Source organism: Bos indicus x Bos taurus, chromosome 19, assembly GCF_003369695.1.
Source record: "Bos indicus x Bos taurus breed Angus x Brahman F1 hybrid chromosome 19, Bos_hybrid_MaternalHap_v2.0, whole genome shotgun sequence".
Taxonomy (NCBI): Eukaryota; Metazoa; Chordata; class Mammalia; order Artiodactyla; family Bovidae; genus Bos; species Bos indicus x Bos taurus.
The window spans coordinates 50,313,196-50,334,633 of NC_040094.1; the positions used below are offsets into that span (position 1 = coordinate 50,313,196).

Genomic DNA, 21,438 nt, shown 5'->3' on the forward strand with positions numbered 1-21,438 from the left:
TGAATCTTCAGTACCAACTGTGCCATGCTATCACCTGAACCAACCCAGGAACTGCCATTGAAATTATAGGTATAGGCCTGGGAAGATTACGAGGATAACGTTATATATGAAAAAAGCATAAGCATAGAGTTTGGTCCATAGCAAGTGCTCAACTGATGTTGGCTATTATTGTACTTCCCAAGGCAGTCAGTGAAGCCTCTGATGCTCAGCCCTACAGTCCAGGGAACAGACAGCAATGCCTTTCCAAAGCACCCTGGAATTGCTGGTAAAAGCTGATGTTTAAGACGATGGGACTATTTCCTGCCTGACTTGTGTTCTTACACCACAAAATGCCAGCAGGAACAAAGAGAGGAGACCAATAAATCAAAAGAATACCACGAGATTATAGGAGATAACCTCCAAAGATGGCCCCCACTCACTCCCTCCCTCACTGTGCCTGCGTGTTGTTTCTCTCACCAAGTTGTGGAGGGTACTTCCTCTCCTCATGAATCTAGACTGGTCTGTGACTTGCTTTGACCAAAAGAATGTGGCAGAAGAGACACTGTGTCAGTTTGGGTCTTTAAGAGAAGCTGGAAACCAGAAGTCTGCCACAATGCAAAATGTCTTGTTTGATTATCCTGAGACCATGATGGAGTGAGGAAGCCCAAGCCAAGCTTGCCACATGGAGGGCCATGTGGAGAGAGGCTCACTCATTCTGGCTGAGAAGCCATGCACATGAGCGATAAAGCCATCTTTAATATTTTAGCTCAAGCCTATACCATGAGGAACAGGAGATCCTGTCCAGCTAAGCCCAGTTGAGATGGCAGAATTGTGAGAACTACCACACTGTTGTTTTAAATCACTAAAGTCTGTTTTCCTAAATGGCTAGTCAGTCATCCTATTACTGGCTTATATATTCCTTCTTTTTTTTCCCCACACCAGGCTGCTTGTGAGATCTTAATTCCCCAACCAGAGATTGAACCCAGGCAGTGAAAGCACGGAGGCCTAACCACTGGACCGCCAGGGAATTCCCATAAGCTGCTAAATTCTGGGATGAACTGTTACTTAGCAAGAGAACAAAACAGAAACATCATGTGGATTCCAAGCAGATGTAATAACTGGATCTCCAAAGACAAAAGGGAAGGAATGCTGCTTTGTTCTTTCCCAGCACTCTCCAAAAGTTCGTACCATTAGCTACATCCACAAAAACTATACACAAGGAAATGCACACCTGCCAAGCCATTCCTGCAACTTCAAACACAAAAGCTGGAGTTAAACAGGGGACGCTGGTTTCTTTCCCCATCTGCCCTTTACTTTCCCACAAGAGGGACATGATGGTGAATAATGAGCTCACCACCAACTATCTGGAGGCTCAGAAGACATGGCTGCCACATGGTGGCCGAGCAGAATATACAAAGGCAAACCCTCATGAACCTGAGTGACGGTTGTCCTACTCCAGTTAGCAACTGGGTAAACAAAGGATAGTTGCAGAGCCAGCAAGCAGTTGGAAGCCAGAGGCCAAAGCTCCTGGCAACCCAGACATGTAAGGGACAAAGGACCCGCAAACAAAGCAAGTGCGGCTGTGGTCGGAGCTGCCTTCATTTGTCTCGGGTCCTGTGCAGTGGGCCTGAGAAAGGCCTGCAGGTGGAGGCCCCTGGGTCAGCTGGGTGCACCCCCACACTCGCCTTCCCAACACTAGTACCTGACTCATGGACTGGCCCCAGCTTGTTCCTTCAGCTGACCACTGCGGAACTTGAAACGATACCTATTGTGGAATCTTCGTGTAGATTCCAGACATCTCAAGAATAAAATAAGGCTCTGCTGTATTAAATGTGAAACACTGGTAGACTGCATTTCCAAAGTCGTTAAAGCTTGTGGGGCCTCACAGCAAACTTCGGATCTGAGAAAGACCAGAAAAGTACTGCCTGCAGTGTGAAAACTATGGAGACACTTAAATTTGTGTGTGGTTCCTTTTCCTCGTGGAACTACAAAAGTGTACAATGATATCAGGCTATCATGAAATAAAGCTTCGGGCAAAGGTTAGAAGAGTGTATTGTATTTTCAAGATGCAGAATGGGATTTTTCAGTTGGAAGTGGTAATTTGACTTCATACCCTTGGTTTTATGGATAAGGATACTGAGGCCTCAAAGAAAGAAATGTTTTTTGTCCTCAAACCATAGGCACTTGGTAACAGGTTTGGGACAAGAATACTAGCCTCCCCTAGTTCTAGCCCAATGTTCTTTCCACTACATTGAGTTTTAATGTTAAACAGAAAAAGAGTGTTTTTGTTACAGCCAGATGCCAAAGAAGCAATTAACAATTGGGCTTTTTATGGCAACAGTGTGTTGATTTTTTGAGAGTCTGGTGTCACATCCACAGCCGCTGATTTCATCTAGTAAATCTCATACATGGCCTATAATTAGGGATTCACTTTCAAAGAGCTGGAGGGAAGTAAGGGAGAAGGATTTACCAGAGGACTGCATTAATTCAAAACTCAAGATCAGAAATGAACATCCAGCTGAATGCCTCTGGATGACAATAAGCAAAATAAATAAATATACAAATAAAAAATTTTAAAATCCAACCCAAACACTACGTATTTGAAGTATTCTGGTCACTGCAAATGTCCCCCTTTACACAGTTTTCCTACCTTTCCCCTAAGTACTCATTTCTCTTGAAATATTACCTTCGAATCTCATTCTCTCACTTGGGTTTGCGAACATGAATACCTAAACTGTCCCACTCATACAGCAGTTGACCTTTCTTACAACTTAACAAATTTTTTTATTTTTAAAATTTCTAGTTTGTTTCTTTCCATGGCTATAGTATTTTGTATTCTGATTGTATTTCGTATCATATAGTAAAGTATTTTGTATAGTATTTTGATTCTGATTCAAGCTCAGTTATATCATTTATTTTTTAATAAAATAACTGGATTGTTTTATGTTTTAAACTTTCATTTCCAGGTTTTTAAATTTTAAAATAAAATTTATAAACCTCCAGCTTCATCTTGATGCCGAAAAGTTGGCCTCTGTGAGACGGTGCTGAATCAAATCTTGCAGATAGTTTTGGGTGAAGTAGAAAAGAACAGCTTTATTGCTTTGCCAGGCAGAGGGGAGCAAAGTGGGCTTGTGCCTCAAAAATTATGAGTTTCCAAGCTGGGAGGATTTGGTGAGGAGTTTTATAGCAATGCTTTAAGGGTGGAGTTGCAATAAGGATGGGGTGTATGCAGAGCCCATAGTCCTTTAATCTGACCTTAGATAGTCTCCTGATGAGTTTCTTCAGTTCCTTTAATCTGGCCTCAGGTGGTCTCCTCCCTTGTTTCTGCATCCCCTCCCATTCCAGACTGTTGTTGTTCAGTCACTCAGTTGTGTCTGACTCTTTGTGACCCCATGGTCTGCAGCACGCCAGGCTTCCCTGTCCGTCACCATCTCCTGGAGCTTGCTCAAATTCATGTTCACTGAGTCGGTGATGTGACCCAACCATCTCATCCACTGTTGTCTCCTTCTCCTCCTGCCTTCAATCTTGCCCAGGATCAGGGTCTTTTCCAGTGAGTCGGCTCTTCACATCAGGTGGCCAAAATGTATTGAGCTTCAGCATTAGTCCTTCCAATGAATATTCAGGGTTGATTCCCTTTAGGATTGACTGCTTCCCCATCTATTGGCCATGAAGTGATAGGACTAGATGCTATCATCTTAGTTTTTTTGAATGATTTGCAATGGTTAGAATCTGCCCTTTGGGACTCAGGGAAGGTAATGGAGGTTGGAGTCTATTCCTTACACACAAGAAAAGGGGACAGAAAAAGGCCCCTCAAACCACAGAACTCCTGGAGCCAAGAGAAGCTAGAAGAGGCAAGAGGATTTTCCCCTAGAGCCCCACTGTCACTAAGAACTTCTGTTGTCCAGAAGTGTGAGAGAAACCTCGGAGGATGAGGAGTAAGGTTAAATCCCCATTGCCTCTGATCAAATTTGTCTTGGGTGGGGTCTCTGCATCCAGCATTTCAGAAGCTTCCCAGGTGCCGAGTTTAACCACTACTCTCAGGTACAAATGTCATCTCTGTGCTCCAAACAAGGAGCCTGAAGTTCAGAGATAACAGCTGACATATCCACAGTCTAGGACTTAAGCTCAGGTCAAATTGACTCCCAGACCTGGGCTCCCTGCATCTAGACTATGAAGATTCTCATCTGAAATTCTGGCACAATCTGTCAGAGGGGAGCTTCAGTCTCCTCATCTGCATGAAGGTGTTAATACTAACTCCGCTGTGGGACTGCTGCAGGGCTTAAGTTGGATAATGTCAGGAAGTCCACAGCCCAATACCCAACAGGTGACGCATGAGACACAGGAGATGTCCCAGAGTGATAAGAAGCATATGATACTGAAACATCCTTGAGAAATAACACAATTCAATTTCCTCAAATCTCATGAAGCTCCTCAGAAGAAAGGAAACAGGAATATCTTCAGTGCTGTACGATTACTTCATTGTTATCCTGTGGTTGAGTGTATAGAAAAATGATTGCCAAAAAATATGGCTGTCCACCATCATGCTGGTGTCTTTGTGCCAGTGAGAGGCAGTTGGGCATTTCCATTTTCTGGAAGCTGTTGCCCATCAGTGTCCATAACAATGGTGGTGGAAGAAATCCCAAGAAAAGGGTTTTTGCTTATTGAATGCTTATGACTAGGTTCTGGGCCAAGTACAAATGACAGTCTTCAATATTAGAATCAATTCCTTTCCCTCTTTCTCTTATGTTTCAGGAACAAAGTTGACAAAGCAGACAGCAAGGGAGATTGCCCCACTGTAGGCTGCTCCCTTAGAGGAAGGGATTGTACTGATGGCACCAGGCTCTGAAACTACATGAGGGCACACACAGGAGATGGTCTATCCAAACTGGGAGCTTCCCTGGCAGGTGGACACCCTCGGCGGCTATCTCCCCATGTCGGGATGGGCCAGCCTTGCATCAGACAATCTGAGCATCCTCGGGGTTATTAATAGCTTTCCTCCTGAAGAGCTGAGAGCTACACAGAGATAAATGCAATCCTTTCCTTTCAGTAATCTTCCAGGTAGGGTGGAGCTTGTTTCCCTAACGGGGAACCCAGCTGTATGTAAGTTTGCTAAGGTGGCCGTTCAAAGTACCACAAACGGGCTGGGTTGAACAGCAGAAATGTACTCTCTCAGGATTCTGGAGGCCAGAGGTCTGAGATCAAGGTGTTGGTGAGGTCGGTTCCCACCGGGGGCTGTGAAGAGGAATCTGTCCTGCCCCTGTGCGCTAGCTCTGGTGGTTTGGTTTGCTGAGAAGTTTGGTGTCTCTTGACTGGCAGATGTATACTCTGGTCACATGGTGTTCACCCCGTTCGTCTCCACATCGTCTTCCTTCTGTGCACGCCTGGCTCTGCATCTAAACTGGCCCCTTTCCTAAGGACGCAGTCGTATTGGATAGGCACAGCGAACCTCACTTTCACTTGATTATCTCTGTAAAGACCCTATTTCCACATAAGGTCACACTCTCAGGTATTGAGGGTCAGGACTTCAACATATCTTTTTTGGGGGGCACCCAGGTCAACCTCTAACACCGTCAGAGAGGTTTTCACAAGGGAAATCTAGGTTCCCCTCTGTTTCCTCCGTAGTGTGTTCATCCACTTGGTCAATGCTCTTGCTTTGAGGGCTCCGCCCCACAGTTGGCTAGCTGGGAATGTGCCAGTCTGCAAGTTCCTCTGGGTGGGGGCTTCTAAATTCATCCACAGCAAGAGCCCTGGCTCTGAATCTCATCTGCGCTCCCTAGGCCTGGCAGATGGCAAATTGGACGCTTGTTGTTAAAGCCCATCTGTATGGAGGGACCTGAGCTGGTGCCAGGGCTTCTCCCCGGGGCCAGATGGACCATACTGGCCATGCTTTCTTCAGCGCGGGTGCATCTTCTTTAGAAGGCTTCCTCCTTCCTCACCCCGGAGGTCAGTCACACTTTCAGGTTTCATCTATCTCGCACTTGGACAAAGCAGAACAAAGATGACGCTAAGGGCTTTGATTAGTGCAGCCAACATGAAACTGTGTCCCTGCGTTTGTCAGGATCTGTCTCATACCTGGGAGGTGCAAGGAGAAACCCGCAGGAGGTCTCAGCCTGGATGGAGCACAGCTTGCATCTCCAAGGCAATATTATTGGCCGACATTCACTGAGATATAAAGTCTCTGTGATTAATTACTCTTTCAATCTGAACCACAAAGGACTATAGCCAACAGGGGCTTGCCCTGTTAATTGAAATTAGAAGTCTTTGATAAATGTTAAATGAAAAAGGGCTAAGCAGTCACTGGCTAGGAAATGCTACATTATGTAACTACAATGCTCAGCCCTCAAGTAAGGATGAACTAACCCATCTGAAAGACATCAGATTTTTTTCCTGCATTTGGGGAACTTTTCTTGAAGACTCCAAGGTGGTGTTATTTTCATTCCCCTTTAGTGAATGGCCCTTTCAATCAGGTTAAGATTTAGCCCCTAATTTGGGCCAACATTTTTTTTGCACAGCTTGCAGGATCTTAGTTACCCCACCAGGGACTGAACCCCGGGCTCTTGGTAGTGAAAGCGTGGAGTTCTAACCACTGGACTGCCAGGGGATTCCCTGGACCAACATTTCTTGAATTTGAATCCTTAAAGGGATGCACAGAAAAATTAAAGAGCTTTCAAAGAAGTTAGTCCCCAAAGACCACATATTAAAGGCTTCTATTCATATGAAGTGTCCAGAACAGGGAAATCCAGAGACAGGAAAATTAGTGACTGCCTAGGGCTGGGTTGGGATTGAGGCTAAAAGAGTAGGGGGTGTGACAGCTAAAGCATACAGGGTTTCTTTATTGGGCTGGTGAACATGTTTACAATTTGATTGTGATGATGGTTACCCACATCTGTGAATATGCTAAAATCCACTGAATTCTATACTTTAAATGGGTGAGTTGTATGGTACATGCGCTGGATCTCATAAAGGTATTTAAAAGAAAAAAAAACCCAACGGAACTAAGGAACTTTCAGTGCACTTGAGAATTGACCAAAAACTTTACTGAAAGGTCACCTGCTATGCATCAGTTTAAAAAAATAAAACCCTAAATGCAAATTGTGGCCAGAAGCAGCCACTTCTTGCTTTGTTAGCAGTTAATACCTAAAGTGCTATTTTTAAAGCATTTGCTCTTGGCACTAGCTCGCACAGCACACACACAGTGATCTGTGCTAGTCCTCTGCAGAGCGACTCTCTTAAAGGAACTTGACTCAGAAGGTGTGTCTGACATGCAGAAAGGCAGAGAAAAAGGTGGCTGTGGTGGTGGGGGGAGTGTTTTGGTGGGTGTTGTGAGCCCTTCTCGGTTCTAATTCAGGGCCAGAAAAACTCAAGACTCTCTACTTGAAGAAGAGGAAGAGTGAGAATGGAAAATTTGAGCAAACCACAAAACCATTGAGTAGTCAAAGGCCTCTAGCCTTGAGGGTGATGCCTTTTAGGGGCTATGGAAAAGACGAAGGCAAAAGAGACTCCTGAGAGAGGTGGTCAGGAGAAAGTGGAGGATGGAAGGAGGGAAAAGTCACGAAACTAGTTAATGCTCATCAAATACTTGCTGGGAACCAGAGTCTGGATCCAGCACTTTGGGTACACTCTCTTATTTAATCTTTGTGATAGAAGAAATACATGTGAGGTGACTCAGGGTGCGGTCCCTAGATGGCCTCAGGATAGGGCTGGGTCTCAGAAAGATTGTTTAGTCGGCTGTCATGTGGGGTGGGGAGAAGAGAGAGGCTGGCGACTGAAATATACAAATGCTTGACAATGAGATCTGGAGAGCTTCCGGGTTGGTGAACACATCTCTGCTGGGGCCGCGGGTGGTGGGGGGCATGCCTGGAGAGGGCATGCAAGCTTGTACCTCCCTCCCTTATACTTGCTTGCCCTATGCATTTTATCCACGTGGCTGCTCCTGAACTGTAGTCTTTCTGAAAAAATGAGTAAATGTAAATCAACTGTTCTCCTGAATTCTGTAAGCCTTCCCAGCAAATTCTCGAATGTGAGGATGATGCTGTGGGAGGAAGGGAAAAATAACCATAATGTGGTGGCCTTGGGCTTGTGACTGGCATCTGAAGTGCAAGTGGTCTTGTAGGACTGAGTCCTTGAACTTGTGCTACATGATGCTAAAGCCAGGAAGTGTCAGAACTGAACTGAATTATTGACACCTGGTTGGTATCAGAGAATTGGAGAATTTGTGGGTCTCAGAGCAAAGAGAAATTCCCTCATTACAAAACCTCTAAAGTAGTATGCTATTATCTTCATTTTGTATAATGTCCAAAAGAATGCCCCCTTCCTATTTCCAGACTCACTCTCCACAGCTCTGTCTCAGCGTCCTTGCCACAGGCTCCTTCCACAAGCCTCCTCCTTCAGAAATCTCCTGATGGGAAGCAGGCATCAATCAGTCTCTACGTTCCCCTACAATCTTCTAGGGCCACTTTGCAGCCTTGCCCCAGACTCATGAGATGGCAGAGTTGCATGTGGATCTGCAGGTCCCCAGCTTGGCAAATAGCCCTTTTTTTTTTTTTCCCCCACCAGATACTCCATGGGGTTGCAAAGAGTCGAACATGACTGAGTGACTTTCACTTTCACTCCAATTTCTGTAATTAATTCTCTTGGAATACTCCCTTCACATGGCTTTGGGGTTAGGCAAGGATGCCCCAAATGACTCTGAGAATTCCCCTCCCCCATCTCCAAATACGGACTGGGAATGGGGGAGAGATGCAAGACAGGCGCCATGGCAAGAAGGCCAGCTGAGCCACCTGGGCCAGTCCTGGGTACCTGACCTCAGTGACAAGCAGCTGCTGGGGAATGTGGAATTACAATTTCTCCTTGGCCCCAGCTTTGGGCCTGGTTCCCAATTCCAGAGCAACAAGAGATGGCTCCCTATTATCCTGTTACACAAAGCGAATCTGCTCCTTCAGGCAGAGATGACTTTTTATGTATAAGATCACCTCTAAGCAAAACCAGTAAAGTTATTCAAGGGCCCACCGGGAGAGGATCCCCTGCCTCACTACATGTGACAGTGAGAGGCCAGGCACCAGCTCTCCTAATAGCCTGGAAGCCAAACTCTTCCCAGAAAGGAGTGCCGTTAGGACCTGGCTCTGTTTGCAGACTTTGAGCTGGGACTGCATGTTGTGGACTGTCCGCGCTCACTTTCATCTTAGCTGTGCTCTTTGGACACATGGTATGAACGTAACTAACCGTATCATCTATCCATACTGAGGATACACAATTTGGCCCATAGAGAGCATAAGTTCCTGAAATCAAAAGCTGATGATAGACTAACAAATATTCTTGATGAGTTGCAACATGGCAACAGTGATCAGCACTGGATTAACTGTCCCTGAATCTAAGCTTGCTCCTTATACACGGTATTATTTTGGGAAACCTGGACCTCCAACTTGTTGAACAGAAACTGGGGTAGAGATAGTGAATAAGCTCTGTATTTGGAGGCAATAAAAGATTCCCATTTTTAAAGCTGGAACAGATTTCAAACTTATTTTAGCTTTGGAACTCATTTTGTTTTTCAAAATATCATATTATTTAGGGGACTGCCCTAGTGGTCCAAGGGTTAAGAATATGCCTTCCAATGCAGGGGATGCGGGTTCGATCCCTGGTTGGGGAACTAATATCCCACATGTTGTGGGGCAACTAAGCTCATACACTGCAACCACAGAGCCCATGGGGTCTGGAGCCCACACACGACAGCTAGTGAGAGGCCCATATGCTGCAACCACGACCGGAGGCAACCGAAACTAATTAGCTAACTAAACAAAAAGCTACAAGCTGCAGCTTATACAAAACACTATTTGGAATCCCAATATATCAAGTAAAATCCCAATATATCAGGTAAAAATGAAGAGTGGATTCCTTGTACTATTTCAACCTTCATTATTTGAATTCCCTGGCGGCTCAGATGGTAAAGAATCTGCCTGGAATGCAGCAGACCCAGATTTAATCCCTGGGTCGGGAAGATCCCCAGGAGAAGGGAATGGCAGCCCACTCCAGTATTCTTGCCTGGAGAATCCCGTGGACAGAGGAGCCTGGCGGGCTACAGTCCAGGAGGTCGCAGAGTTGGGCACGACTGCGTGCCCACCACTTTCACTTTCACGGCATTGTTTCCTGGGCTCAAGAAGCCCCTTATGGGGCCCTAGGTTCTGTGGAGCAGAACTGAATGGGGGACCAGAAGAGCTGTGGAATGAGACACCCATGGGGGAATTTCTGATTCAGCAACTACTACCTGGGTGAACCTGGGCAAATTATTTAACTACAGGACTGCTGTGGGGATGATAAAAATAAGAAGAGGAATGCTGCCCAAACTGGAAGTTGGTGGGTGTTTTCTTGAGGGGCTATGACTTTTATTTTGTCTTTAATGGGCTCCTGTATTATTCAATTGTGGGATGGCCAGGTTTTTTTTTTTTCCCCAGACAAGGTCTGCTTTAATCACTATTATTTACCTATAAGATGGGGAGTCAACTTTCATGAAATCATTAAAGCTAAGGAGGGGGACTTCTCTGGTGGTCCAGTGGCTAAGACTCCATGATCCCAGTGCAGGGGGCCCAGATTTGACCCCTCGTCAGGGAAATTGATCCCATATGCCACAACTAAAGATCCCGAGTGATGCAACCAAGACCCTGCACAGCCAAAATAAATAAATAAATATTAAAAAAAAAAAATTAAAGAGGATAACCAAGGGACTGGAAAGGCCCTTCCTCTTACTTTGTCTTTCCCAGCGATTCCCTACTCACTGGGTCGTTGAGATTTGGGGTTAGCGAATTACATTTCAGAAGGAAACAAATATCTAGAGTGTTTTTTAAAGACAGACAACAGTGTCTGTACCTTCAACTTTGCCTGAAGGAGCCAGCTTGGTGGGGCAGGAGAAGCACAATCTTTGACATTTGAATCAAGGCTTCCTGAAACATTGGCAAACTACTGAGACTTTCTGAGCCTCAGTTTCCCTATCTGTAAAATGGAAACAATATCTATTCTATTTTGTAGTTAGCATTAAAAGATATAATTGAATAAAACAACTTAGCAAGGACTTTTCTTTTTCTCCAAAGTTAGTTCCTGTCCCTCTGAAGTCGGGTTTAGCAATTCGGTGAGAAATCCATTAAAACTTCTAAGGCCCAAGTTAATGAGCTGGTAATTGTATGTCTTTCTTTGGGTCCCTTAACAGTAAAAGATGAAGACAAGCAACTTAATAGCACCTATTCTTTCCTGGATATTTTTGGAGCAGAAGCTGAACAGTTGTACTTGGGAGTCTGCAAAAAAATTAGAAGTGGAGGAGGCAATCACTGGGTCAGGTCTTATTTCTCAAGGGAAAAAAATACCACTTCCATCATCCCAGTCACAGCTCTAGATTCTTAGAGCTAGTTGGGAAATGGCTTGGGCTAGACCTAGCCAGAGGATCTGATGGACACTGACTGTTGTTTTTAATTAAAGAAAATAAATTTGGATGATCCGAAGACGGCCCCCAACTCAGAAGCAACTTAGGAGAAAAACTGCACAAATGTATATTATAAAAACACTATTGGCTGGCAAGGAAGGCATTGAGTATGACTCTACAGATGACAGATGGGATCAGATTCTCAACAGATGGAATGAAATTCAAAGGTACTGACCCCTCCCTCGGTAGGGGAATGGGCAGTCTTCCAGGCTTACGTTGCTGTTTCCTTTTGCCTCTACAAAATTAAGTAACGATAAAATGCTTTTAAAATGTGAGCATGGTAAATGCGTCTCTTCTAGGCAGAATTTCCTTACCTTGAATGGATAATAGATGTGACAAGGTACTGGTTCCCTTGGTCCCTGGGTGAGAAGACTGGGCTTCCTGACCCTGCGGGTGGTCCTCTGTGATGAGGAGCTCCCGACACGCCAGTCAAAACTGATCATTTTCTATGTGCATCATGCCATGAAAAAGGCTGGGATGCTCTGCTCAGAGGGTTTCTTCCCCCCTAAACCTGGTGCATTTATCCTTGTTTCCCATCTTACTGCATCTGGTTAGGTAGGTCCAGAGAGGGTTCTGGGTATCTACATTTTTTGGAAGCTCCTAAGGGGATTCTAATCTGATTTGGGAACTCTGCTCTAAGGGTCAAGAAGTTCTGGTGTTTTAATAAGACAAAAAAAAAGCAGGGGCTGATGTAGGTGACCCAAGTTCTGAGCAAGGTGTGGATTTAATGTCTGCTTTCTTGAAAGACTTCCCTGGTGGCTCAGACAATAAAGCGTCTCCCTACAATGCCGGAGACTTGGGTTCAATCCCTGGGTCTGGAAGATCCTCTGGAGAAGGAAATGGCAACCCACTCCAGTACTCTTGCCTGGAAAATCCTATGGACGGAGGGGCATAGTAGGCTCCTACAGCCCATGGGGTCGCAAAGAGTCGGACACGACTGAGCGACTTCACTCTTCTTGAAAGTACTCAGGCAGGTTCTCCGTGAGATGGGACTGAGGAAGAGCCTGGTTGCATCTGTTCACTTTTGGTTGAAAGCCTTGGGCCCTTTGGACTCTGCTTCCTTCTTTTAAAGTCTTAACTCTTATTCTCCTAAAATACACTCGGGGACTTCCCTGGTGGTTCAGTGGTTAAGAGTCCACCTGCCAACGCAGGGGGCATGGGTTTGATCTCTGGTCCAGGAAGATTCCACATGCCGTAACTACTGAAGACTTCACACCCTAGAGTCCATGCTCCGCAACAAGAGAAGCCACCACAATGAGAAGCCCATGCACTGCACCTAGGGAGTGTAGCCCCTGCTCGCTGCAACTGGAGAAAGCTCACGTGCAGCAACAAAGACCCAGTGCAGCCATAATTAATTAATTTTAAAAAATTAAGTAAAACACACCTGGTAAAAGGCTTATGGCAATCAGTTGATAAAATGCTCAAACTGCCTTGGGAAGCATCCTGGACCCCAGGGCCACAGAGTGTCCTAATTTGGCACAACAAACAGTAAATGTAACCTCTAAAGTTTCTTAGGGGGTGAACTATCAGAGGCACATGCCAGTCTGAATTCAGGTTAAACAATAACAGAAGTAATAATAACACATTTTAAAAACAGCTGTACAAATGGCTCTATTTCCTGAAGGATCTTGCTATACATGCAGCAAACTCTGTCATTTTGTGAACTGGAGTGACTGACATCAACTCTCTGCTTCTGTTCTCCATTCATGCCAACAGGTAAAAAGCAACATGCAAACTGATGTCCACAGCCCCGCTCATGGCAGCCACTTTCCAAAGACACTTGGTTTCTGCTGAGCAACCACACCAGCAACACACCTGCAGATCTCAACGCCAGCATCAAAACAGGGAGAAGGGAACACAGTTAAATGTTAACTATGTGCCGGGACTGGGTATGTTAATGCCTTGCCTTTCACATCATCTCACTGCATCTCATCTCATCTCTCCATCCATCCACTCATTTGAATGGAAGAAGAGATTCAAAATGGTGAATGATGAAGCCCAGTGGCTGTGATCACCTGGGAGGCCTTCCTAAGTGCATACCCATGGATACAACAATTTCACTTTTAGAAAGTATCCTACAGAAATATTAATACCAAAAAAAATATAGCATGAGGATGTTGCTGCAGTACTGTTAACAGCGAAAGGATGGAAACACTCTGAATGGCAATCAAACAGAGTATGGCATGATTGTATACTGGCACATTATACAGTTGTTACAAAGCCTGCCAGAGAGATGTGTGCTGCCCCAGAAAGACAGAAAGCTTATATCATTACTGAGAAAATGAATGTTGCAAAGTTGCATCCTATGAGCTCAATTTTATAAAATAGTGTTATGTTTAAGTATGAACACCACAAATACCAACTTCAACAACACCTAACTCTGTGATTAGGACACAGGACATTTGCTTTTCTGATGTTACACATTTATGTCATGTTGGGCTTTTTTTTTTGGCTGCACCCTGCAACTTGTGGGATTTTAGTTCCCCGACCAGGGATCAAACCTGTACCCCCTGCACTGGAAGCATGGAGTCTTAACTGGACTGTCAAGGAAATCCTGGACTTTTTTTTTTTAAACAAGGATCATGAATTATTTTGTGAACAGATAAACAATAAAAGTAGACATTGTTTAAAGGCCCAGTTCAGATTTCATTACTCCTATAAAGTCCCTCTTGACCACTTCTGTTTATGGGGCTGCCCCCTTCTTGATTCACGCAGAGATGGCAGAGCAGAGGAATTTTCAGGGCGTGAATCCCACATGGTGAGAAGGCCTTTCTCCTGCTGCCTGAGGCTAGGCTGTCATTTAGCCTCTTCAGCCTTTATCCTCCCAACCAGATCACGGGCTTCTTAAAGGTGAGGGTGTCCTACTTTTCATTGATTGTGTCAACACCCAAGGTCTCACATTGCGTCTTCACAGAGGATAAGTTCTCGAAGATCATGGGAATGGCAGACTTCTCTGCAGCCTTGCTGGGACCAAGTCTTCCTGGCTAAGGTGATGGGATCACCACTCCCACACACAAAGGGAGCAACTCAAATATCATCGAAACCTCCCACTGGGTGGGCTACCCATTGCTTTTCCAGTGCCATCCACCTGGATTAATGAGCAGGACATCATCCAACTTGCAAAAGGGAGGGCAGGGGGAAGGAAAGGCAGTGGCCCAGGAGACGACTCACACTGTCCTGCACGATCAGGAGGGCCTTTGTAATGACAACATGGTCAACACGTTGTTCTCCTCCTGGGACCACTGGAGGCATTTGTGCTGTCACCCAGGCTTCGGAGGAAGCAGGTTAAAAGAAGCTCCACTGAAGAATGTTCTTTTCCCAGGGCTTTCCTTCTCATCTACTGCTCTGGCCACTTTCAGAGGCCTCCACAAGCTTCCATCTCTAATGGAACTGGCCTTATGGAGACCCTGTGATGCAGCAGCTCTGGGCGACCCTTACCCCGACCCTTTCCTTGCAGACTTCCTGCCCCAGCGTTGGTGGCTGGCATCAGGGAGCACTTTGGTGGCAGGGGCTTTGCCCCACACCAGCGAGGGCAGCCAGCTCTTATTCTCCCAGAGGCACCCAGCACTGGTAAATTGGAGCCCATCACCAAACAGCTGTGTTATATTCTCAGAAAGAAACAGATGAACGGAGGGAAAAGAGAAAAAATGATAATAACAATACAACAACAAACTGAACTGCACCATGCACCCCAGCGGGAGGCAGCTGTGTTAAATCTGCCCATTTGGAGATAACTGAAAACTCTGACCACCCTCAACCGCCAAGATGCAGACTGACATGAAAGTATTTTTAATTTGAGGGAGCAGAGTTATTCGAAAGAAGCACTTTGCACTGAAGGGTACAGCTATGTATGACAGTATTTGCTCATTTCATCTCTTTGTTCCCTTCTGGGGGCCCGTTGTACCCAGCAAAAAGCATTTAATCTCTCACCCTTGACAGTTATTGGAAAAGTTAGACACATCTCTGTTCCCTTCTCTCTCCCTTAAGAGACAACCCAGCAGATAAATAATTTACACCGGTGAGACCAATGAGCTGGCTGCCAAGGATTTCTTACTTCAGAAAAACTCTAACCCAGGGGCCTGGAGGCTGAGTTCCAAAGAGCCCCCCAGTTAACCAACTCAAAGGGAAAGCTCTAAATCAAATCCTGCCTAAGGCTCCCTGTAGCCTCCTACCTCCAATTATACCAGGGCTGCTTGCTTCTCAGACAGTCTCACATTCTCCTTCACTGATACCCAAGTTTAAAACACTGTGAGTTCCTTTAATTTCTCCATTAGAATTATGGTGCTCTTTATCACTGGTAAATGGAGACTTCTTTTACATCTTCCAAAAAGAATGAGAAATTTCCTTTTTCTATTAAAAAAAAGGAAGATCAAATTCAAACGGTGGTGGAGACTGGTGAGATTATGGCCTTTGTAGCCTCAGTGCCTAGCACAGAGCCTGGCACACAGTAAGCACTTAATAAATGCAAACGAGGGACTTCCCTGATGGTCCAGTGGTTAGGACTCTGCACTCCCAATGCAGGGGGCTTGGATTTTACCTCCGGTTGGGGGAAACTAAGATTCCTGCATGCCATGGGACAAGGCCAAAAAAATCAAAAATCAAATCAAATCAAAGTAAAAACAATTGCCGTGAATCGAGGAGGAAGAGGGTTGGATTTGAGCCAACACAAAAGCCTCTGAGTCAGAGCTCCCTAAGCCTGACTTTTGGAGATTGTCTAGGCTCGACCAGTGCTGGAGGCTGGTTGTTGAGATTTGCTCCCTCATCCCAAACGGCAGCTCAGCTTAGCAGGTGTGGGCTCGCTGCCCGTGTCCTCTGAGCGCGTGCTATGACTTATCGTCTCCAGTTCCTCCTTCCTGGGCTGGGATCTTCACCTTGAAATCTTGGCAGAGCATCAAAGGGATGGACATCTTGGCAGAGGAAAGAACCCACGTGTCAACCACATAACAAGTACAACCTACTCAGATGTTGGCTTCACTTTGTCTTTGCTGCTTGGGTGTGCGGAAGTGACTTGATCCAAAGAGTTTTATGATTCTAATGGGCTCAGGGCCTTGGCGGGGCTGCGTGGAGACTCATAGAGGTGCCCTCTGTGCCTGAGAAGTCACACTGATTTTTTAACAATGCAGCGCTGCCCTGCAAAGTCCTGCTACATGTAGGAGAGCAAAAAACTTGAGATTGAGAGGCTCTTGGGAGCTGCAGTTCAGGTCCCTGATGTGGCTGGGAGACAGTGGCACAATGATAATAAAGACAGAGCTGGGCTGGGCTCTCAGCGGATTCTGAGTCTCAAGTTCTGCTAAAACTCTGGTCAGTGGGGGCTCTTATGCCACCAGACAGAAGGCACCCTGTGGAAAATTTCCAGCTCCGGTCACCTTAATGAGAGAGGCATTCTTGCCTCTCATGTGGTTTGGAGGTTTCCAGGGACAAATGGAAAAAGAAGAGAAAATGCTTCAATCCCCTGCTTAGTCCTGGGTGGCACTGTGTATGTGAGAGAGAGAGAGAGGGACACACGGGAGCTGAGTGGTGACCCAGATAACCCTGGTCTGAATGGATAAACCTCAAAAATCTCAGAACAGATTGAGTCCACCAGCATTTCAGCCTTTTCTGCAGAAAATGTGTTTCCTATTTATGATGCTGACATAGTCAACTTATAAAGATGGATTGGAAGAAAAAGCTCATAAAGCTGTAGACTTCAGATTAAAAAATATATATATATGGAACTGATGCACAACTGTTAGCTTAATGGCTACAAATGCATTTTCTTTGATAGCACTCATTCTGAGATTGTCACTGCTAGAAGAAAAAAAAATAAAGCCCATGGTTTTCACTCATTCATTCAACAACTGTTCTGTGAGCAGCTGCTATGCGCTGGTGCTATCCTATCTGCTGGGGTACAGTGATAAGGAAGACAGCCCTTGTTTTTGTGGAGCTAGCATTATCCAGAAACCACAGACCAAAACTCTTGCTCCAATGGGTAGCGAGTGGGGTGCCCAGGAAGCCCACAGAGTAGAAGTCACGTTTGATGGAACTCTAAACACTAATGACTAGAAGATTTCCAATTGAGAGGCACAGAGGTGGTGAGGGTCAGAAAGGGGAGAAGGCAGAGGTCCATACTAAGGGATGGAGCTTTTAAGCAGAAAATGACAAGGTTTGATTTCATTTTAGAAGGAAACTCTTGTGGTGGGGAGAAGGATGTTAATTATTTACAGTGTACAGAGGAGAAATTTGTTTGGATATGGTTTGACTTCTAAACCAGTTGTTTCCCTCATTCTCAGTTCAGTTCAGTCACTCAGTCGTGTCCGACTCTTTGCGACCCCATGGACTGCAGCACGCCAGGGTTCCCTGTCCATCACCAACTCTCGGAGCTTGTTCAAACTCACGTCCTTTGAGTCAGTAATGCCATCCAACCACCTCATCCCTGTCGTCCCCTTCTCCTCCTGACTTCCATCTTTCCCAGCATCAGGGTCTTTTCCAATCAGTCAGTTCTTTGCATCAGGTGGCCAAAGTATTGGAGTTTCAGCTTCAGCATCAGTCTTTCCAATGAATATTCAGGGCTGATTTCCTTTAGGATTGACTGGTATGATCTCCTTGCAGTCCAAGGGACTCTCAAGAGTCTTCTCCAACATCACAGTCCAAAAGCATCGATTCTTCGGTGCTCAGCTTTCCTTATAGTCCCACTCTCACATCCATACATGACTACTGGGAAAACCATAGCTTTGACTAGATGGACCTTTGTCAGCAAAGTAATGTCTCCGCGTTTAAATATGCTGTCTAGGATGGTCACAGCTTTTCTTCCAAGGAGAAAGCGTCTTTTAATGTCATGGCTGTAGTCACCACCTGCAGTGATTTTGAAGCCCAAGAAAATAAAGTCTGTCACTGTTTCCATTGTTTCCCCATCTATTCGCCAGAAGTGATGGGACTGGATGCCATGATCTTAGTTTTCTGAATGTTGAGTTTTAAGCCAACTTTCACTTTCATCAAGAAGCTCTTTAGTTCTTCTTCGCTTTCTGCCATAAGGGTGGTGTCATCTGCATATCTGAGGTTATTGATATTTCTCCTGGCAATTTTGATTCCAGCCTGTGCTTCTTCCAGCCCGGCATTTCACATGATGCATTCTGCATAGAAGTTAAATAAGTATGGTGATAATATACAGCCTTGACGTGCTCCTTTCCCAATTTGGAACCAGTCTGTTGTTCCACGTCCAGTTCTAACTGTTGCTTCCTGACCTGCATACAGATTTCTCAGGAGGCAGGTAATGTGGTCTGGTATTCCCATCTCTTGAAGAATTTTCCACAGTTTGTTGTGATCCACACAGTCAAAGGCTTTGGTATAGTCAATAAAGAAGAAATGTATCTTTTTCTGGAACTCTCTTGCTTTTTCGATGATCCAATGGATGTTGGCAATTTAATCTCTGGTTCCTCTGCCTTTTCTAAATCCAGTTTGAACACCTGGAAATTCTTGGTTCATGTACTATTGAAGCCTCGCTTGGAGAATTTTGAGCATTACTTTGCTAGCATGTGAGATGAGTGCAATTGTGCGGTAGTTTGAGCATTCTTTGGCATTGCCTTTCTTTGGGACTGGAATAAAAACTGACCTTTTCCAGTCCTGTGGCCACTGCTGAGTTTTCCAAATTTGTTGGTATATTGAGTGCATCACTTTAACAGCATCATCTTTTAGGATTTTAAATAGCTCAACTGGAATTCCATCACCTCCACTAGTTTTATTTGTAGTGATGCTTCCTAAGGCCAACTTGACTTTGCATTCCAGGATGTCTGGCTCTAGGTGAGTGATCACACCACTGTAGTTATCTGGGTCATGAAGATCATTTTTGTATAGTTCTTCTGTGTATTCTTGCCACCTCTTCTTAATATCTTCTGCTTCTATTAGGTCCATGCCATTTCTGTGTTTTATTGTGTCCATTTTTTCATGAAATGTTCCCTTGGTATCTCGATCCCTCATTCTCAGTCCCTGGCTAATGATACACAACCCAACAGCCTTGGAAACTCACTCTCCCCCTTCTGGTTGGTTTATACAGCAATCTGGATTCTAGAAGTCGAATGATGGGCTTTGGGTTGCAAGGGAATCCCACGGAACACACTTTTCCTATAGTTTTATTGCAGTTCCCAATTATGCTCTTTCTTTTGTGGTCTAACTGCCAGAGAGAGTGAGAAGAAATTCTATGTGTAATATAGGTTGGTGACTGTTTGGGAAGCAGTGCTTGATAGAATCTGCAGGGTCGAGCCTTCTGGGGCCCCTTTTCTCCCACATCCATTAAGTAACCCTAAGATTCCAGGACAGGCAGGGGTGGCTCTGGGTGTGAGAGCAAAATCCAGATCACCAATGAATGAATGAATGAGCAAAATCCAGACCTCCAATGAATGAAATCCAATTCATCTCCAATGACCTTTACTCTCAGGGCAGGATTTTCCAGCCTTGGCTTACTGAGGGTTGGGATTCTCTGGTGGCTCAGAGGTAAAGAATCTGGTTGCCTGCAGTGCAGGAGACTCGGGTTCGATCCTTGGGTTGGGAGGATCCCCTGGAGAAGGAAATGGCAACCTATTCCAGTATTCTTGCCTGGAAAATTCCATGGACAGAGGAGCCTGGCGGGCTACAGACCATGGGGTCAGAAAAGAGTTGGACACAAGTTAGTGACTAAACCACTCTTGTTGTGGGGGCTGTCCTGTTCATTCTAGAATGTGGTTAGTGGTTGGTAGCACTCCCAAGTTGTGACAACCAAAAATGTCTCCAGACATTGTAAGCATCCTTGTGGGGTAAGGATGCTTTCAGTTTAGAGCCACTGCTCTTGGAGACAGTTTTCCATTCTTATCTTATTTGATTTCTCAGCAGCACTAAGCATAACCATTCACTCTCTTCTCTTGAAACTTGCATTCCTTGGTGCTCTCTTCTTGTTTTCCGTCTAATTCTCTGCCCAGTTCTTTCCAGATTCCTGGGGCCTCTCCATCCTCTCCCTGATCTCCAAACACTACTGTCCTAATGTGATACCAGGACCTGAACTCCCTTCCCATTTTACTTTATGCTTGTTCACTCTCATTCATCCTCAGAACTCTAAATTCTTCTATTTCCAAAATACTCCCCAATTTGTCTCCAGCCCAGATCTCTTATCTAAGCTCATTTCTGTTTGTTCTAGATGTCTCACTGGCATCACAATATCCATTCGTCTTTCTCTAAAACCCATTCCTTTTCTTCTCTCACCCCCATCCATCTGTTGTCCACACAGTAAACCTTAAGGTCATCCTGCCTCTTCCTTTTCTCTTATCTTCATACCCAGTTTATGACCAATCCCTGTCAATTCTATCTTCAATAGATTCCTCAGAACCCTCTGTTCCCAGCCGTCCAGCTCAAGTTACCATATAACCTAAATAACCAACAAAGTAGATAATTCCGATGACCTCAGTGGTTTCCTGACTTCCACTCTGCTCCTGGACAGTCCATTCTCCGCCCAGAGCAAACTTGAAAAAGCATAAATCAGAGCATATGATGCCCCAGCTTTAATTTCTTCAGAGGCATTCTACTGCAGGCGAATAAAATCTAAGCATCTTAACGTGGCCTCATCCTCTTTCCCAACCTCCCGTCCTTCCCTTCTTCCTTCTGCTGCTGCCGCCACACTGCTCTCTTTCGCTCCCTCACAGATGTCACAGTGGGACTCCCATGCACGCTGTCACCTCCACCTGGAGCACTGACCCCAGCTCTTTTCTTCCTGCAGGTCATGTCTTCCCGAGCATCTTTCCTGATCCCATCATCTTATGTTCAGTTTCCTTATCATGGTCTCTCCCTGCAAACTTCCTTAACTCCACATGTTTATTACAGAATTAGTTCTTTATTGTCTGGCTCCCGTGCTAGACTGGAAGTGTTGTAAGGGAAGAGACCCTCTGTGTCTCTTCTGTTCACTCATTGCCACGTCCCCATCTAAATATTGTCTGTGACACGCAGTGAGTACTCGGTACATATTTACTGGATGAATGACTATTCCTCTCTCA

At 45.2% G+C, this 21,438-nt stretch overlaps 1 protein-coding gene across 3 annotated transcripts in view; it reads right to left on the reverse strand.

Annotated features, from left to right (window-relative positions):
- PITPNC1 (phosphatidylinositol transfer protein cytoplasmic 1) overlaps positions 1-21,438 on the reverse strand; it is a 268,917-nt gene that overhangs the window by 21,438 nt on the left and 226,041 nt on the right. The gene's annotated exons all lie outside the window — the stretch shown is intronic.